Source organism: Salvelinus fontinalis, chromosome 23 (assembly GCF_029448725.1).
Source record: "Salvelinus fontinalis isolate EN_2023a chromosome 23, ASM2944872v1, whole genome shotgun sequence".
Taxonomy (NCBI): domain Eukaryota; kingdom Metazoa; phylum Chordata; class Actinopteri; order Salmoniformes; family Salmonidae; genus Salvelinus; species Salvelinus fontinalis.
Window position 1 is genome coordinate 35,359,208 of NC_074687.1, and position 14,049 is coordinate 35,373,256.

Consider the following 14,049-nt stretch of genomic DNA (forward strand, 5'->3'; position numbering starts at 1 on the left):
GCATGCAACCCAGAGCGAGAGTGCATGTCAAATAGCCTCTAGCTGTCAGCTTCATGACAGCCATGCTGCAAATCTGAAAAAAAAGGAGCATCTTAAAAACACCTCTAGTGGAAAATGAAGGTGGAAAACTGCTCACTCGCACCGCTTGCCAAGCCATGGGCTATATAGGCTGGCATCAATCAAGATCTATAACCTTGTGGTAATAGCACTCTCCCTCACTAAAATATGAATAACATTTTAAGAAAGTCCTACCAGCTCCAGCTCAGTGTGGTCCACTTCGATTGACTCTCAAGACATGCCGGTCTGTGTTCATTAATAAGACATGTATCCTCAGATGCCTCACACTACACCTGACTCCCTGCAGCAATATAGAGCTGATTCTGTCTTAATAACATAAAGCACTCTCATGTCTCTCCAGACTTTAGTCTAAAATGCTTGGATCAGTTGTACTGCCTATCCAATTATAGTACTGACTAGCTTGATATGCAGTACAGACTAGAGATTTGTAATCTTACTCAGACATCTATGGGCATGACAGCTATTGTGTTACTGCAAGGACTGCCCATGTGTCTTTTAGTGCTCGAACAGACCAGAAAAGCTGTTGGTCGCGGTACATAGCACCTCTGCCAAGCGTGTCGGCAGTCACATTTTTTTGTTTTCAAACAGCACAGGACGTTGGCCGTCAGCCTGGTAAAAACACTCCAGGCCACAAGGTGGCAGTAGTGTTGCTTTCTTTGTTTCCATTGGCATATGTGTACATGTTCTGCCAAGGCTAGCTATCTGTGCTAATGTTGATCCCTAGCTAGAATTTGTAGAAAGCTCTTGCTGATAGCTAGATGGTCACAACTAGCTAGCAAGACGATTAAAAACATATTGACATTCACACTGGCAGTGCTAGATAGCGAAGATGTAGCTAGCTAAATGTCTAGCATTGTCATTTGCTATCTAGCTAGCTAAAAACTTGGTCAAATATGATAGCTTTTCATCTGTGACTCGGTACTGAACTGACTTTCGGCAGATGAATAGGCAGTTACTTCATGAAAACAAATTAATTTAGATTTCATAATATTACTACCTAACATGACTAGATAGCTAGCTTATGGAGAAAGCTTTTCCCATTTGTTTCATATGAAGTGTGACTGGCTCAGCTAGCAAGCTCGCTACCTAATATGTCCAGGAAAAGTGCCCTCTTTTCTCCTTGTTGTTTCTCCTTTCTGCTCGCGTCTTACGGAGGTTCATACTCTCTGATTGGCTCAAAGTCAAGCTGTTGGGCATTGACAGCCAGGCCGATTATGCATGTTAAAACGCCAGAAGCCACAGTTCATCGGGCACACAGCAGGGGTGTATTCCTTACGCCGGCTCTGTTTGCTTCCATTTGGTTCTTAAACGGTAAACGGTTTCCATTGCAAGACGTAATGATTACAACCTTGGTGGTACCTATTGTTGTGCCAGGTAAGGAGAGCAGCCCCCTACTGTGCATGCCGACAATCTGGCTGGTGTGTTTGACCCCTTACATGATGAATTTGTTTTAAATGTGTAAAAAGAGTATAGCGCTTAGGGACCTCTTAAGTCAAACCCAGATGCTAGGTCTCCAGGTTAAGTCAAGAGGGAAATAGCTCATGGGCTGTTCCTATTTGTTTATGTTGACTTTATGAAGTTAAGTTTTTTTGACTAAATTAATCCAAACATACATTCTCACACCATGTCTTGGGAAGGATATTTGTTTTCCCACGGCTCAATCTCAGCAAACTCTTTTTGTAATTAATTTTAACTCTACATAGTTAATGTAAAAAGGATTTTGAAAACCACTTTTACATTGCAGTAACGGATATGCAGACAGAACTGGAATGGGTTCCAACAGCAGCTTGTGCGGTGTGCTGATTCTTCCCCTGTGGTGAATGAGTGGACTGTCTAAAGACCTTGAAAAGCTGCTGCTTTCCTTTTATCATTTTTTCTCCTTGATAACCAAGCATCCCACAGGGGTAAGAAACAAGGACGTTAATGGAGGGGATGTGAGAAGGGGAAATAGTGTGAGACTGTGTGCTCAGGCTGATGAACACACATCATGAGAGCTAGTGGCTGAAAGGCCGTTTATTTCAGTTTCAGACTCTCACAAATCAAATTAAATTGTATTTGTTACAAGAGCCAAATACAACGGGTGTAGACTTTACTGGGAAATGCTTGCTTTACGAGCACTTCCCAATGATGCAGAGTTTAAAATAAGAAAAATCCAACATAGTAACACAAGAGGAATAAAATGAAGGTATAGACAGGGCGCTGTCGTACCCTCTTCACGACTGTGCGGGTGTGAGTGGACAATGGTAAAATACACCACCACTCCTCTCACCCCATCCCTCCCCTGGTATACTTTCTTTCTTTGAATAAAATTAAATAATAAATACAGGTAGCAGTCAATACCATTGCAGTGTGAAAATGAAAATGACTGAGAGAACAAGCAATATTGAATTGAATGTGTTGAACACAAATAGAAATACTATGACAAAAGAATATTGAATGCTTCCCACAGAAACTATAGGGTTAGAAGTCCATGGGGGGATTTTAACATAATCAAGTCACTGCAATTACAGCTGCAGTTTTGTTATACTAAGAGTAGATGAACTGCCTAAAGCTTCTACCAATTAGTTATAACATGAGAGACACTTAGCTAAGGCTAAACATGTATATATACTGTCAAGGACATCAATACAGCATGGCATTGAAATTGACCCTTTTAACTGCCAATGTCAATCTTTTTTCCTCTTCGTACGTTGAGATATTTCAGACATAATTTAAAATCACTTTTAAAAATCCTTCAAGAAAAAGCTACTTAAAGCACTTTAACCTTCACTGAAATGTTGGTGCTTTTGTCACTAAAAAGGAATCGGGAAGCTATTCTGGGGAAATGACTTGATCATGATGCAAAGTGTCGTTTTCTAGTAATCCAGTGTTAATCTCCCTATACGTGAAGTTCCCTCTAAAGATCAAATGGTCTTGATATTCTTAAGGGTAACAGCACCCTCTGATTTGGCCTTGTTTTTTGGCCTGCTCCTCAAGAAATGCAGACAGAAGTCAAATGTGAGTTGACTTGGAGGTGTGGTCTGATGTGTTTCCCGCCACTCAATCACAACAAACAAACCTCCTGCATGTTGAGTTCAATAACTACAGGCAGATGTACTGTATTGTGAGATGCGGGAGGAAGCTTTGCATAAGTCAGTAGCCTACAAAGTAATATGAGAGGAATATAATTGCTGAATTTATGTAAGTGTTTTGACAACATTCAAATGTAGTAACAGGTCCATGTAAAGTCCTTACATAATACCATAGGATCAGTGTTCTGCTAATATAACAATGTACACCTTTCACCTTTCATTGTCATTCCCAGCCGATACAGATACTGTGGTTGTTGCCATTTTGTCTGGTGGTAATGGGGCTACCTTGGCAAACATGTCAGAGTGGTCATATCTTCCTGTATGGAGTCCCGTATGCAACAGGAGTACCCTGATCCTAGTGCAGAATACACAGGGTTTCTCCATCCCCCTATTGACTGATACCATTCAATTCAATAATTAATAAAGATAAAGACAATACAAGTAAAAGTTGCGTCTAATAAAAATGTTATGCAGAGTGCCAGGTCTCTCTCCATTTCGAGACATCGGTATCAAGTCCACCTGTCAGTCTGGACTCCAGCTCAACATCTTGCAAGTCTCCAAGTGCTAACTCCATAGATGCATCTGTGAACACATACATGCAGTCACTGTTCTTTTACCAATGGCAGTTAGGATACGGGATATCTGACAAACAAACATATACTATGTTGTAGTTTGAGCAGGTCAGACGAAACCTACCTAATTCTGGTTTCCCCATGGACGACCGTGGGTGAGCAGGAAAGAAATTAGGCTGGAGGTAAGGTATTGCCATCACCCCATTGATCGGCATATCAGCGTAGATCAGCTCCTGACCCCTCATCAAAGATATTGGTCGGTCACATACAAACACAGAGCACTGATTACATTATCAGTGGTGGTTATGATTAGCATTGGTGGAACCAACCTGATTGCTGCATTCACCTTTCCATTTCACTTCAGATATCATGATATGTGAAGTGAAATAGAATGGTAAACACAGCGATCAGGCTGGTTCCACCAGGCTAGGTTATGAAGGTAAATTGGGACAAAACTCTAGACTGTTTTTACCTTTGACCAGGTCATATGTCACCAACCTGAAGTGTCCTCTCTGTTACATTCATAGGAATGCTCACAGCAAGGGTATATCTGCGTGATGTTGAGGGTCCCTTGCTGTTCTTTCTCTATGTTGCATGTTCGGCTGCAAATCTCTTGAACAGCTGCAGCAGGCAATCCTCATACTGGTCATAATAATGGCCGGAACGGATCACATGGAATGGCATCAAACACCTGGAAACCATGTGTTTGATGTATTTGATACCATTCCACCGATTCCACTCCAGTCATTACCACAAGCCCGTTCTTCCTAATTAAGGTGCCACCAACCTCCTGTGACTTCTTCATCTTATGAGGTGGTGTTAACTGGGAGGGCCTATGACAGGATAATACAATAGACAGCGAAGTGGTCAGTTGCATTTCTTTTTAAAGAAAGGACAAAGTTTTTTGATTAATTGACAAAAAATGTACTCTACTACGTGTATCTGCTTGTCTGGGTAATTAACCTACTAGTTTATGAAACCATGTCTTTTTTAATACAACTTTTCCCATAGCACACATTACCGTTGTTGATGAAGCCATCTGTGTCACCAGGGCAGTAACACTGGTCAAGCTAATTCTAGGTCATCACTAGTTATCACAGCCACAAAGTCATAAAGCCCGCCTATTTCTACAATTTCTCTTCTTAAAATGTGATTTTAAACCTAACTTTAACCGTAACTACACTACTAACCTTATTCATAACCCTAGCCTTAATTTAAGACCAAAAAGCAACAACAAAAAATTATCATGAATATTTACGAAATAGACATTTTTACTTTGTGGCTGTGGTAACTGGTGGAAAATCAAAATCTATGCTTTACAGATGTACACTGACTGTAGCTTCAGATTGAATGGTGTCATCTCTGGTGTTCTGTTGAACAAAGAGGCTATGTGGTTTAAGGAAAACATTCAATGAGTAGTAGACGCACGTCAATTGAATCGAATGATAGACAGAAGGAAGGAGCAAAGCCTATCAATTTAACTGTCGTTTGATGAAGTGGTTCTCCCAACTTATGTAAAACTTGGGTATGCGAGATATGCGGTGAGACCGTATGTGCAGAAGCCACTGCAGTGTTACCATTGTAAAAAGTTGGGACACGTGGCAAGTATTTGTTGAAGGAATAAATATGTAGTAGTTGAAGAGTCAGATTAATAATTTTGTAATTGTGACGGGAATCACGTTCCCGAGTTCCCAGAGTGCCCTGTACAGATGAAGGAGGTTGAAGTAGCTAGGATCAGGGCCATCCAGCAGGTCTTCTATGTGGAGGCAGTGAAAATACTGAAAGTGCTAAATGGTAGTGAATGAGGTTCCCCCCTCCCAGGTTCCTGAGCCTGTGTAGGGATCTGAATAGTACAGTTTTTGTTATTGTTTGAAATTCAGGGTAGTAGTGTGAATTTGGATAGTGTTTTTTTAATTTTTGGTAATTAGTATGATTTGTTCATCCAAAACATATTTTGTTTTTGGGCCATTTTTTACTACCCTGTACAGTAGGTGGTGGCAATACACCTTATGAGTATAGTCTGCCAATAAACCTCAGAAAATAAAAAGAAGAAGCTCCTGATTGGATTAGATTCAGGCCGGTGACGTCATTTTGGTTTGTTGCTTCTAGTTTACTGTATTAATCTGTAATCAGTTTACTGTATTAGTTAGCTACCACCATAGCTGCATCCATTATTTAGTTTTGCCATAGACAATACAGAATACACTTCTATGAGCTAGTAACTAACTTGCAAATCCAACTTGTATGTTAACGTATCTAGCTATCTAACGTCAGATAGCCTGTAGCTAGCTAACCTGCCTCGCTAGCATTATAAAATTATACTGTTACATATTATATAACCAGCAGTATCTAGACAATACACAATAAACGTGTATGAGCTATGACCTAACTAAGTTGTAATGAGATAGTTGGCTAGCTAGGTACACTAGCGTTAGCTAAAGCATTAGCTAGCCTGCCTCGATAGCTAACGTTAGCTAGCCTGCCTCGCTTTATCAAAAGATAGCTACCTATATCGAGCAATTACATTATCTAACGTCGTTAGCTATCGTTACTGGTGCAGTCTTGTGGTCAGATGAACTCCAAGCACCTATTCCGCATACTAACTAGAGTCCTTTGACAGGGCTTGCAAACTACAGAACCTTTGGCTGTGGAGGCATGGTAATTTGCACGTGGAGCTTGGCAAAAGGGGGCCTGATATGTTGACATAATTGTAAACCAAACACAACCTTTGTTTACCTTCCAAACTCTGCTTTAGACAACACTGATTTTATCACCAAAACGATCCTATCTACACTTTGTAGTCAATTTTGACACCAGAATAAATGTTTTTGACTCATATTGATGCCGTTTTCAAAGGGATTATTTGCTTTTCATATGCAGCTCTCTTTAATCAACTCCAAAAGGTATTGTAATCTGCTCTATCTCTTGACATCTAACAATATGGACTGATATAACGATTGTGCATTTTCATTTCACATCAAATGTACTTCTAACATCTAACAACTTTTTTATTTGGACAAAAAAATATTTTTATGAAAATGACATTCCATTTCTCCATGAGGAGTTAAATGTTCAAAAGGTTTCTTCCCGGCCTGATATATGGCTTGAAGGCTGGAGCCTTGGGTTTCCTATTAATTCTTTCTTGAAAGGTCTTGGTCCTCCATTAGCCTTCAGTGTTAAATAACATTTTTTCCATTTCACTGATATACATACGTCTAAATGACAGGCCAGGTATCTGAAGCCTTAAGTTCAATATACATTTTGAATTTCAAATACAGCACAGCTGTGTTTTGTCTTGACTGGGGGAGTAGCCATCATTCTACTTGGTTGCGCTTAGTAGTTAATTTTATTTTGTGATTATTCTACCTCTAAGTCATTTCACGTCACATTTTTAACATGTTAATTTTGTTTTCTGACCTACAGTATGATTATGAATGACCAACATGCTCTCCGTGTGTGCTGTCTTGATTTCAACCAATAGCATAGGCCTTTATGATTTATTTGTTCCTGCAAGGCAACTATTTGACCACCTTGGAGGGTCCTTTGGCACCTCAGCAGGCAGAAACAGATGCCTGGCAGTTAAAGTTGGCTGTAGAAGCTCTGCAGGGCAGCTGCCCATTCAGCTATTTTGAAAAGATGGGACATCAGATGAACACATTCCCAGTTTCATGTGGGAGGATGTGAGGGGTCCTTGGAAAAGGATGGGAGGATTTGGCAGTCATCGTTGACCGGATTGCATTGTTTGCTTGTTCTGTTTCCGAACTTAATTAACAAACGAACATGGCGGGTCTTCATTAAGATCAAGAATCATAATTTGACCGAATGGTAAATGTTCTACATCTTTTCAGGTGCTTTTGTTTCTTTGTTTCTTTGATATTTGTTTATTTTGGCCATATAGCTACTGCACTACTTTGTGGCATCGAGTCTTTACCCATGCATTCTTACAGAAATAAAATAAAAACAGAAACAATAAGACATGAATGATGATGTTTGAAGTACTTTTTTAAAGTAGATTTTTCCATCAAAGCATCATTAGATAAAAATGGGTATTGGGTGCAGACTATGAGCCCTAATGTGTTTTCAGTGTATGCCAGTGCTCAAGAATCCCTGAAGATCTTGTTACGAGGCAATGCTTTCATATTGAGTGCCATGTCCCCTCTGCCCGGTCCACATTTAATGTCCTTGATGACTGGAGAGGGTCAGGACCTTTATACGAAGCCATCTGGAACATGAAGTGGCCAAAGTAATGTCCTGGCAACAGGGGGAAAAGTAGGATGGTAGAACATGGTGCCCTTTTTTTCACAAAAAAAAGAACTTTAACCTTCAGTGTAGTTTAAATCAATGCACTTGCCCGAGTAGTGGTATATGCGTCATCAAAGAATCATTACAGCAAAGCTTTGAATGCACATCATAGCATCATTCTTACCCCTACAGGAAAAACACTACTGAACCACAATTTGGCTTGTATTAGTGGTAGCTGATTGCTATGGACACATAATCACTTAGCAAATCACAACATTTGAACTTGACTGCATTAAGCACAAAACAAGTCTTTATTTATACAAATTGGATGATGTTTAACATTACAGCAGAAAGTTGCTAAGATAGTGAGAACGTATCTACTGTACATGTAAGGTCAGGATAGCCTGAAGTCAGGATCAAAACAAATACCAGATCAACCCAGCAAAGGGTTTACAATTGTTGTGATTTAATATCTGAATTAAGGGATGTAAAAAATATAACGTTTTAATTAGGCCCATTAAGAAAACACACTAAATATAGAATGACTTGCTCTTGGCTATAAAGGCTCATTTGGTAACCATGAATGGTGAATAATACAGGTACTGTCAGGGTTCTGTTGGGTTATTGTGTTTTGAGTACTGATGGTAAACCCAGCTAAAATGTCAGACTTGGCTTTGAGTAATCTATTATCCAGTGAGAACCATTTCATACCAACCTTCTCATGAATGCTATGTTGTTACATTCCAAGGCACTGTGTTCTAAATTATGCAGCTCTCTGTGAATATGCAAATCTTGACAGTCCGTAATTCACATTTGAATGCCATGGTTCAGGTAGGAATGCAAATAACAAGGGAAACAAATGGATATACTGTACACGTCCGAAAAGGGGGTTATGGTAAAACAAGAATAACGTACACTTTAATTGCCTCGTGAGACATAGGCCTAAATCATATTATACCTTTACTTCATATCCATGCCTAATAAAAACTAGTATTAGAATTGACATTGACGTCTGTCATGCTCCCAGATGTGAATGTCAGGACAAAACATTACATCTCTTCTTCTTCTCTTCTCCTCTTCTGGGGCTTCCAAGTGGTGCAGCGGTTTAAGCCACTGCATCTCAGTGCAAGAGGTGTCACTACTGTCCCTGGATCAAATCCAGGCTGTATCACATCCGGCTGTGATTTGGAGTCCCATTAGGGCGGCGCACAATTGGCCCAGTGTCGCTGGGGTAGGCCGTCATTGTAAATAAGAATTTGTTCTTAATTGACTTGCCTCGTTACATAAATAGAAAAATATTCTTGCCATCCCCATCTCTCGACTTTCTAAATAATACTTATATTTCTCTTTATTTGTATTTTATGTTAGTAAAAACCTATTTGTTTTGACTTGTGAGCAAGACACATGGGTTTAGCAAATACTAAACCCTCTTACAACAAGTGCCTCAGTTTAAAGCCAAATGTGAGAGCTCTCTGAAGTTCCTAGCAGGACAGTGAGACATGTTTTCTAATTAACAATGGCCTAAGAAGCACTTTGGAACCTACTGTAAATGAATGCTGGGCGGGATGCCAGTCAGAGACAGGCGAAAAAACATAATGCATTAAATCAGAAATGCCCTCACGCAGAGCTGTGAATCTCACATAGAGTGGTGCTGTATGAGGTGCATTTCCAGATACTGATCTCGACATGATGTAATTATAATCTTCCATGTGCTTATTGCCTTGACTAGTGTTCAAGGTGCTGCATTCATCATTGCTTGTTCCAGCGTGAAAGCATCACTCATACTTTAAATGAACTGTGAAAGCTATTTTTAGTGGAATAAGTGTGCTAGAAGTAGGGTTGCAAAGCTCCTGGAAATTTACGGAAGTTACTGGAATTTTCAGTCATTTTGATAATTAACAGAACATGTACTGTAACACTGGGAATCTATACTTCAAAACTTTATTTTTAAGTGTTAATGTACAGTGTAAATTGTTTATATCTGTGTCCATGCATTTCTAGTAGATACACCGTTGACAACAAATACATATTGATATAGTCAAATAAATAAAAGTGAAAGTAAAAATATTTTATATATTTGACATGTGTTAAGGCCACACAGAGGGCCAGAGATAATTACAGACACCTGCAATAATCTGAACTACCCAAAAAAGCCACTAGTTGTTTTGTGATAGATTACATAAAATTCTTGAAAGATGCCACAATTCTGGTAGTTTACTGGTACATGTTGAAGGTTTCCAGTAATATACCCTCCCTTTGCAACCCGAGTCAGAAGCTAAATACAGTAAAGAACAAGCTGTGTGGTGGTTTTGTCTCTGGACACTCTCTATTGTCTCTGTCCTTAGTGACTACTTTGAATGAAGACGTAAGGGGGACTGCAGTAAAGAATTGGCATCAAGTTCTATACAAGCAACGATTTCTCACGCTGGAGTGAGGTGGAGTATTTAAGGTTTCGTGAGAGTCTTTATAACTATGGGGATTCATTTGATCAATATTGTTCACACTTTCTGAGGAACACCCTTCTCCCCAAGGCCTTTGAGTCACAATGGGTTATATATCAAAGTGATATTGACTGAAACTTATTTCTCTTAGCCATCCTCAATTGGCTGCATGACTCGTTCCAATGAACTGTATCTGTCAATGAACTACTCTAGTGTGTACTTTAACCTTTGCACTTACTGCACTGGATAAAAGCCAGTACAAAATCAAGTTCTGGGAAAGAACTGACAGTACCATTTTGTCATGGTAACAAACAGTGCCGCAAAATAAATGCCTTGCCATGAAACGCAATCAATGCCCTTTGCAGAGAGAGAAATATGAATGTCTCTTGAGGTATTGTTTGGAGGGAGTGACATTAACAGCAGCTGGTAGGGACTGGAAGCAGACCTTTACAGTTTTCATGAAATATCTGGTACCATTACCTCTTACTTAAATGATTTATGGCCCATTGTTTCCATCACAAGAAGAGTGACCTGTTAACCCAGTCCTCAATACACTACTGGCCCATACAGGTACACACACTCATACACACAACATTTGGCCACAAGATACATTAGGCTTCTTGGCACTGTACAGTACAGTAAGTAACAATGGAAAATGCTACTAAATGGCAAATGCTATATAATGTAACAAATTATAGAGGTTTTTATGTCACACCTTTGGCTGTGACCCAATACACCGAAAATACACTATATACTGTATACAAAAGTATGTGGACACCCCGTTTCTGAAAGGTGTATAAAATTGAGCTCACAGCCATGCAATCTCCATAGTCAAACATTGAAGAGATCAGTGACTTTCAACTTGGCACCGTCATAGGATACCACCTTTCCAACAAGTCAGTTCGTCAAATGTCTGCCCTGCCCGGTTCAACTGTAAGTACTGTTATTGTGAAGTGGGAACGGCTAGGAGCAACAACGGCTAAGCTGCGAAATCGTAGGCCACACAAGCTCACAGAACGTGACCGCCGAGTGCTGAAGCGTGTAGCGCACAAAAATCGTCAGCACAAGAACTGTTCATCGGGAGCTTCATGAAATGGGTTTCCATGGTTGAGCAGCCGCACACAAGCCTAAGATCACCATGCCCAATGCCAAGCGTCGGCTGGAGCGGTGTAAAGCTGGTTGGTGGAGAAAGAATAATGGTCTGGGGCTGTTTTTCATGGTTCGGGCTAGGCCCCTTAGTTCCAGTGAAGGGAAATCTTACTGCTACAACATACAATGACATTCTAGATGATTCTGTGCTTCGACTTTGTGGCAACAGTTCAGGGAAGGCCTTTTGCTGTTTCAGCATGACAATGCCAGTGTGTACAGTCCATACAGAAATGGTTTGTCGAGATCAGTGTGGAAGAACTTGACTAGCCTGCACAGAGCCCTGACCTCATCCCCATCGAACACCTTTGGGAATAATTGGATTGCCGACTGCGAGCCAGGCCTAATCACCCAACATCCGTGCCTGACCTCACTAATGCTCTTGTGGCTGAATGGAAGCAAGTCCCCGCAGCAATGTTCTAGCATCTAGTGGAAAACCTTCCCAGAAGAGTGGAGGCTGGTATAGCAGCAAAGAGGGGGACCAACACCATATTAATGCCAATGATTTTGGAATAAGATGTTTGACAAGCAGGTGTCTACATACTTTTGGTAATGTAGTGTACTTCCTTTACCCTCAGACAGGGCGGCAGGAAATACTGTGTTTACCCTCCACCAGAGTCACGGGAGGGCGGCCAAACAACAGCAGCTGCTCATGAATCATTTATCTCACTTGCACTTGGATGCGAGTGCCCTCATTGTCTGGCTTCCACACAAAACAACTCAGGCCACTTTCAACCAGGCAGCTAGGCCTTCCAATTCATAAGCGAAGCCATTTTTTAAATCCAATGTGTGATTTATGAATAGTATTTTCCAGAATAATCCCCATTCATTTTGAACCTCACTGAGAAGTATTAGCTGGTTCCAGCCATGCAATTGCTGCAGCCTCTACAAAATAACGACTAAGGGCGGAAGGAAAGTAGAAAAAGAAAACTCTGACCATTTGTTTCAGCATCAAAATACGTGGCCGTCAATAATGGTTGGGATTATTGTTCAGGCGCTTACCCGGGAAAAATGTGGCTGTGCAGTTGTGAGTGCCTTTTGAGTCGAACCTTGACCACTCTCTTTATATTGCTGATAGTTATGAACAATAGGTACTTTTAAATGTCATTCACCTGGTAAGACATTATTTTCTGCTGAAATCATTGGCTGATAAAAAGAGCAACCCTACATTTCGTAAACTACAATGTACCACATCAAAAAAGTGATAGGACTTTAGAGAACTTGTTATATTTTGTTGTCTTCTTATTCCTTGAACCAGGTACATTTTCCACAAGCCACAGTATCCAGTGGGCCTCATAAATGTTTCTCAATGTGTTGTGAATATAAATTGGAAACCTTTAAAAAAATGTTGAGCTGTCTTATGTTTGTCCTCACTGAACTTAATTTCCTGGTTTTGACAGTGTATCTGACTCTGTGTGTATGTGTGTATCCATAAGTGCATAAGTGTGTGTGTGTAATTGTGTGTTTGTATACGTGTAGGTTTGTGTGTGTGTGTGCGCATGTGTGCTTGCCTCTATGTATCTGCGTGTGAGCAAGGCAATACTTCGTCCCCTGGAGCTTCCTGACATTTAGTTTCCTCAAGCATGCTATTCTTACTGAACTTTTAAATGCTTTCTGAGGTGAGGGTGGAAAAGGGGAGAATATGTTGCCTCACTGTGCCCTGGCCGTAGTGGCTTCTTAACATTTACCTTGAATTAATTTATATTCCAATCCATCAGGCTAAAACCGTGTGCGTCAATGCTGTGTGTACCATTACCACCCACTCTCCCACGTCCTGGTATCAAATCAAACTCAGACACAGCTACCATCCCCTCTGCATAACCTTTCCCCCTAAACAAACTGTTTCTCACTGCATTTGAATGGATTCCCGCGATAGCCCTGGGAGAAATAATGATTCATCGATGCTCCAACATTCCAAATGTTAGCGAAGGCAGAGATTTTAACCGTGTTTTAATTGTAATTTTATTCCCTCAGTCTCACCCCTGCAGATTCATCCTCCAGTTAGGGTATGAATGGAAGTCAATAGGGGAAAGGTTGCAAGGCTGGAAACGGAATTACGGGGGTGGACATGGTATAGATTTAATATGGTCATTATGACATGGACATGACAGTTTAATTAACATGCCAATACTTATCATGAACCCGCAGGGACATCCCTAGCCATCCATTTTAAATTACTGTGTTCTGACAAAGGAGACCGTTAGCCTTGTGCCACAAATGACACACTGTATAACAACACATTGGAAAACCTGATATGACTTTGTCATACTGCCGTATCAAATTGATTATTGTCATGCGTATGTCAATCACCTGTAATAAGAGAGGAGGCATAACTTAGCATTTTGTCGATAACTAGATGGTATTGCCTCAGCTGTACTTATTCAGCCATACTAACATAGAGAGTGTCTTCAAAAGAATCTGCTACTATTAACCCAATTATACCTTTTTCAATTGCCATGATGGCTAGGTGTATCATGACACTAGGCGAGACCCAAATGC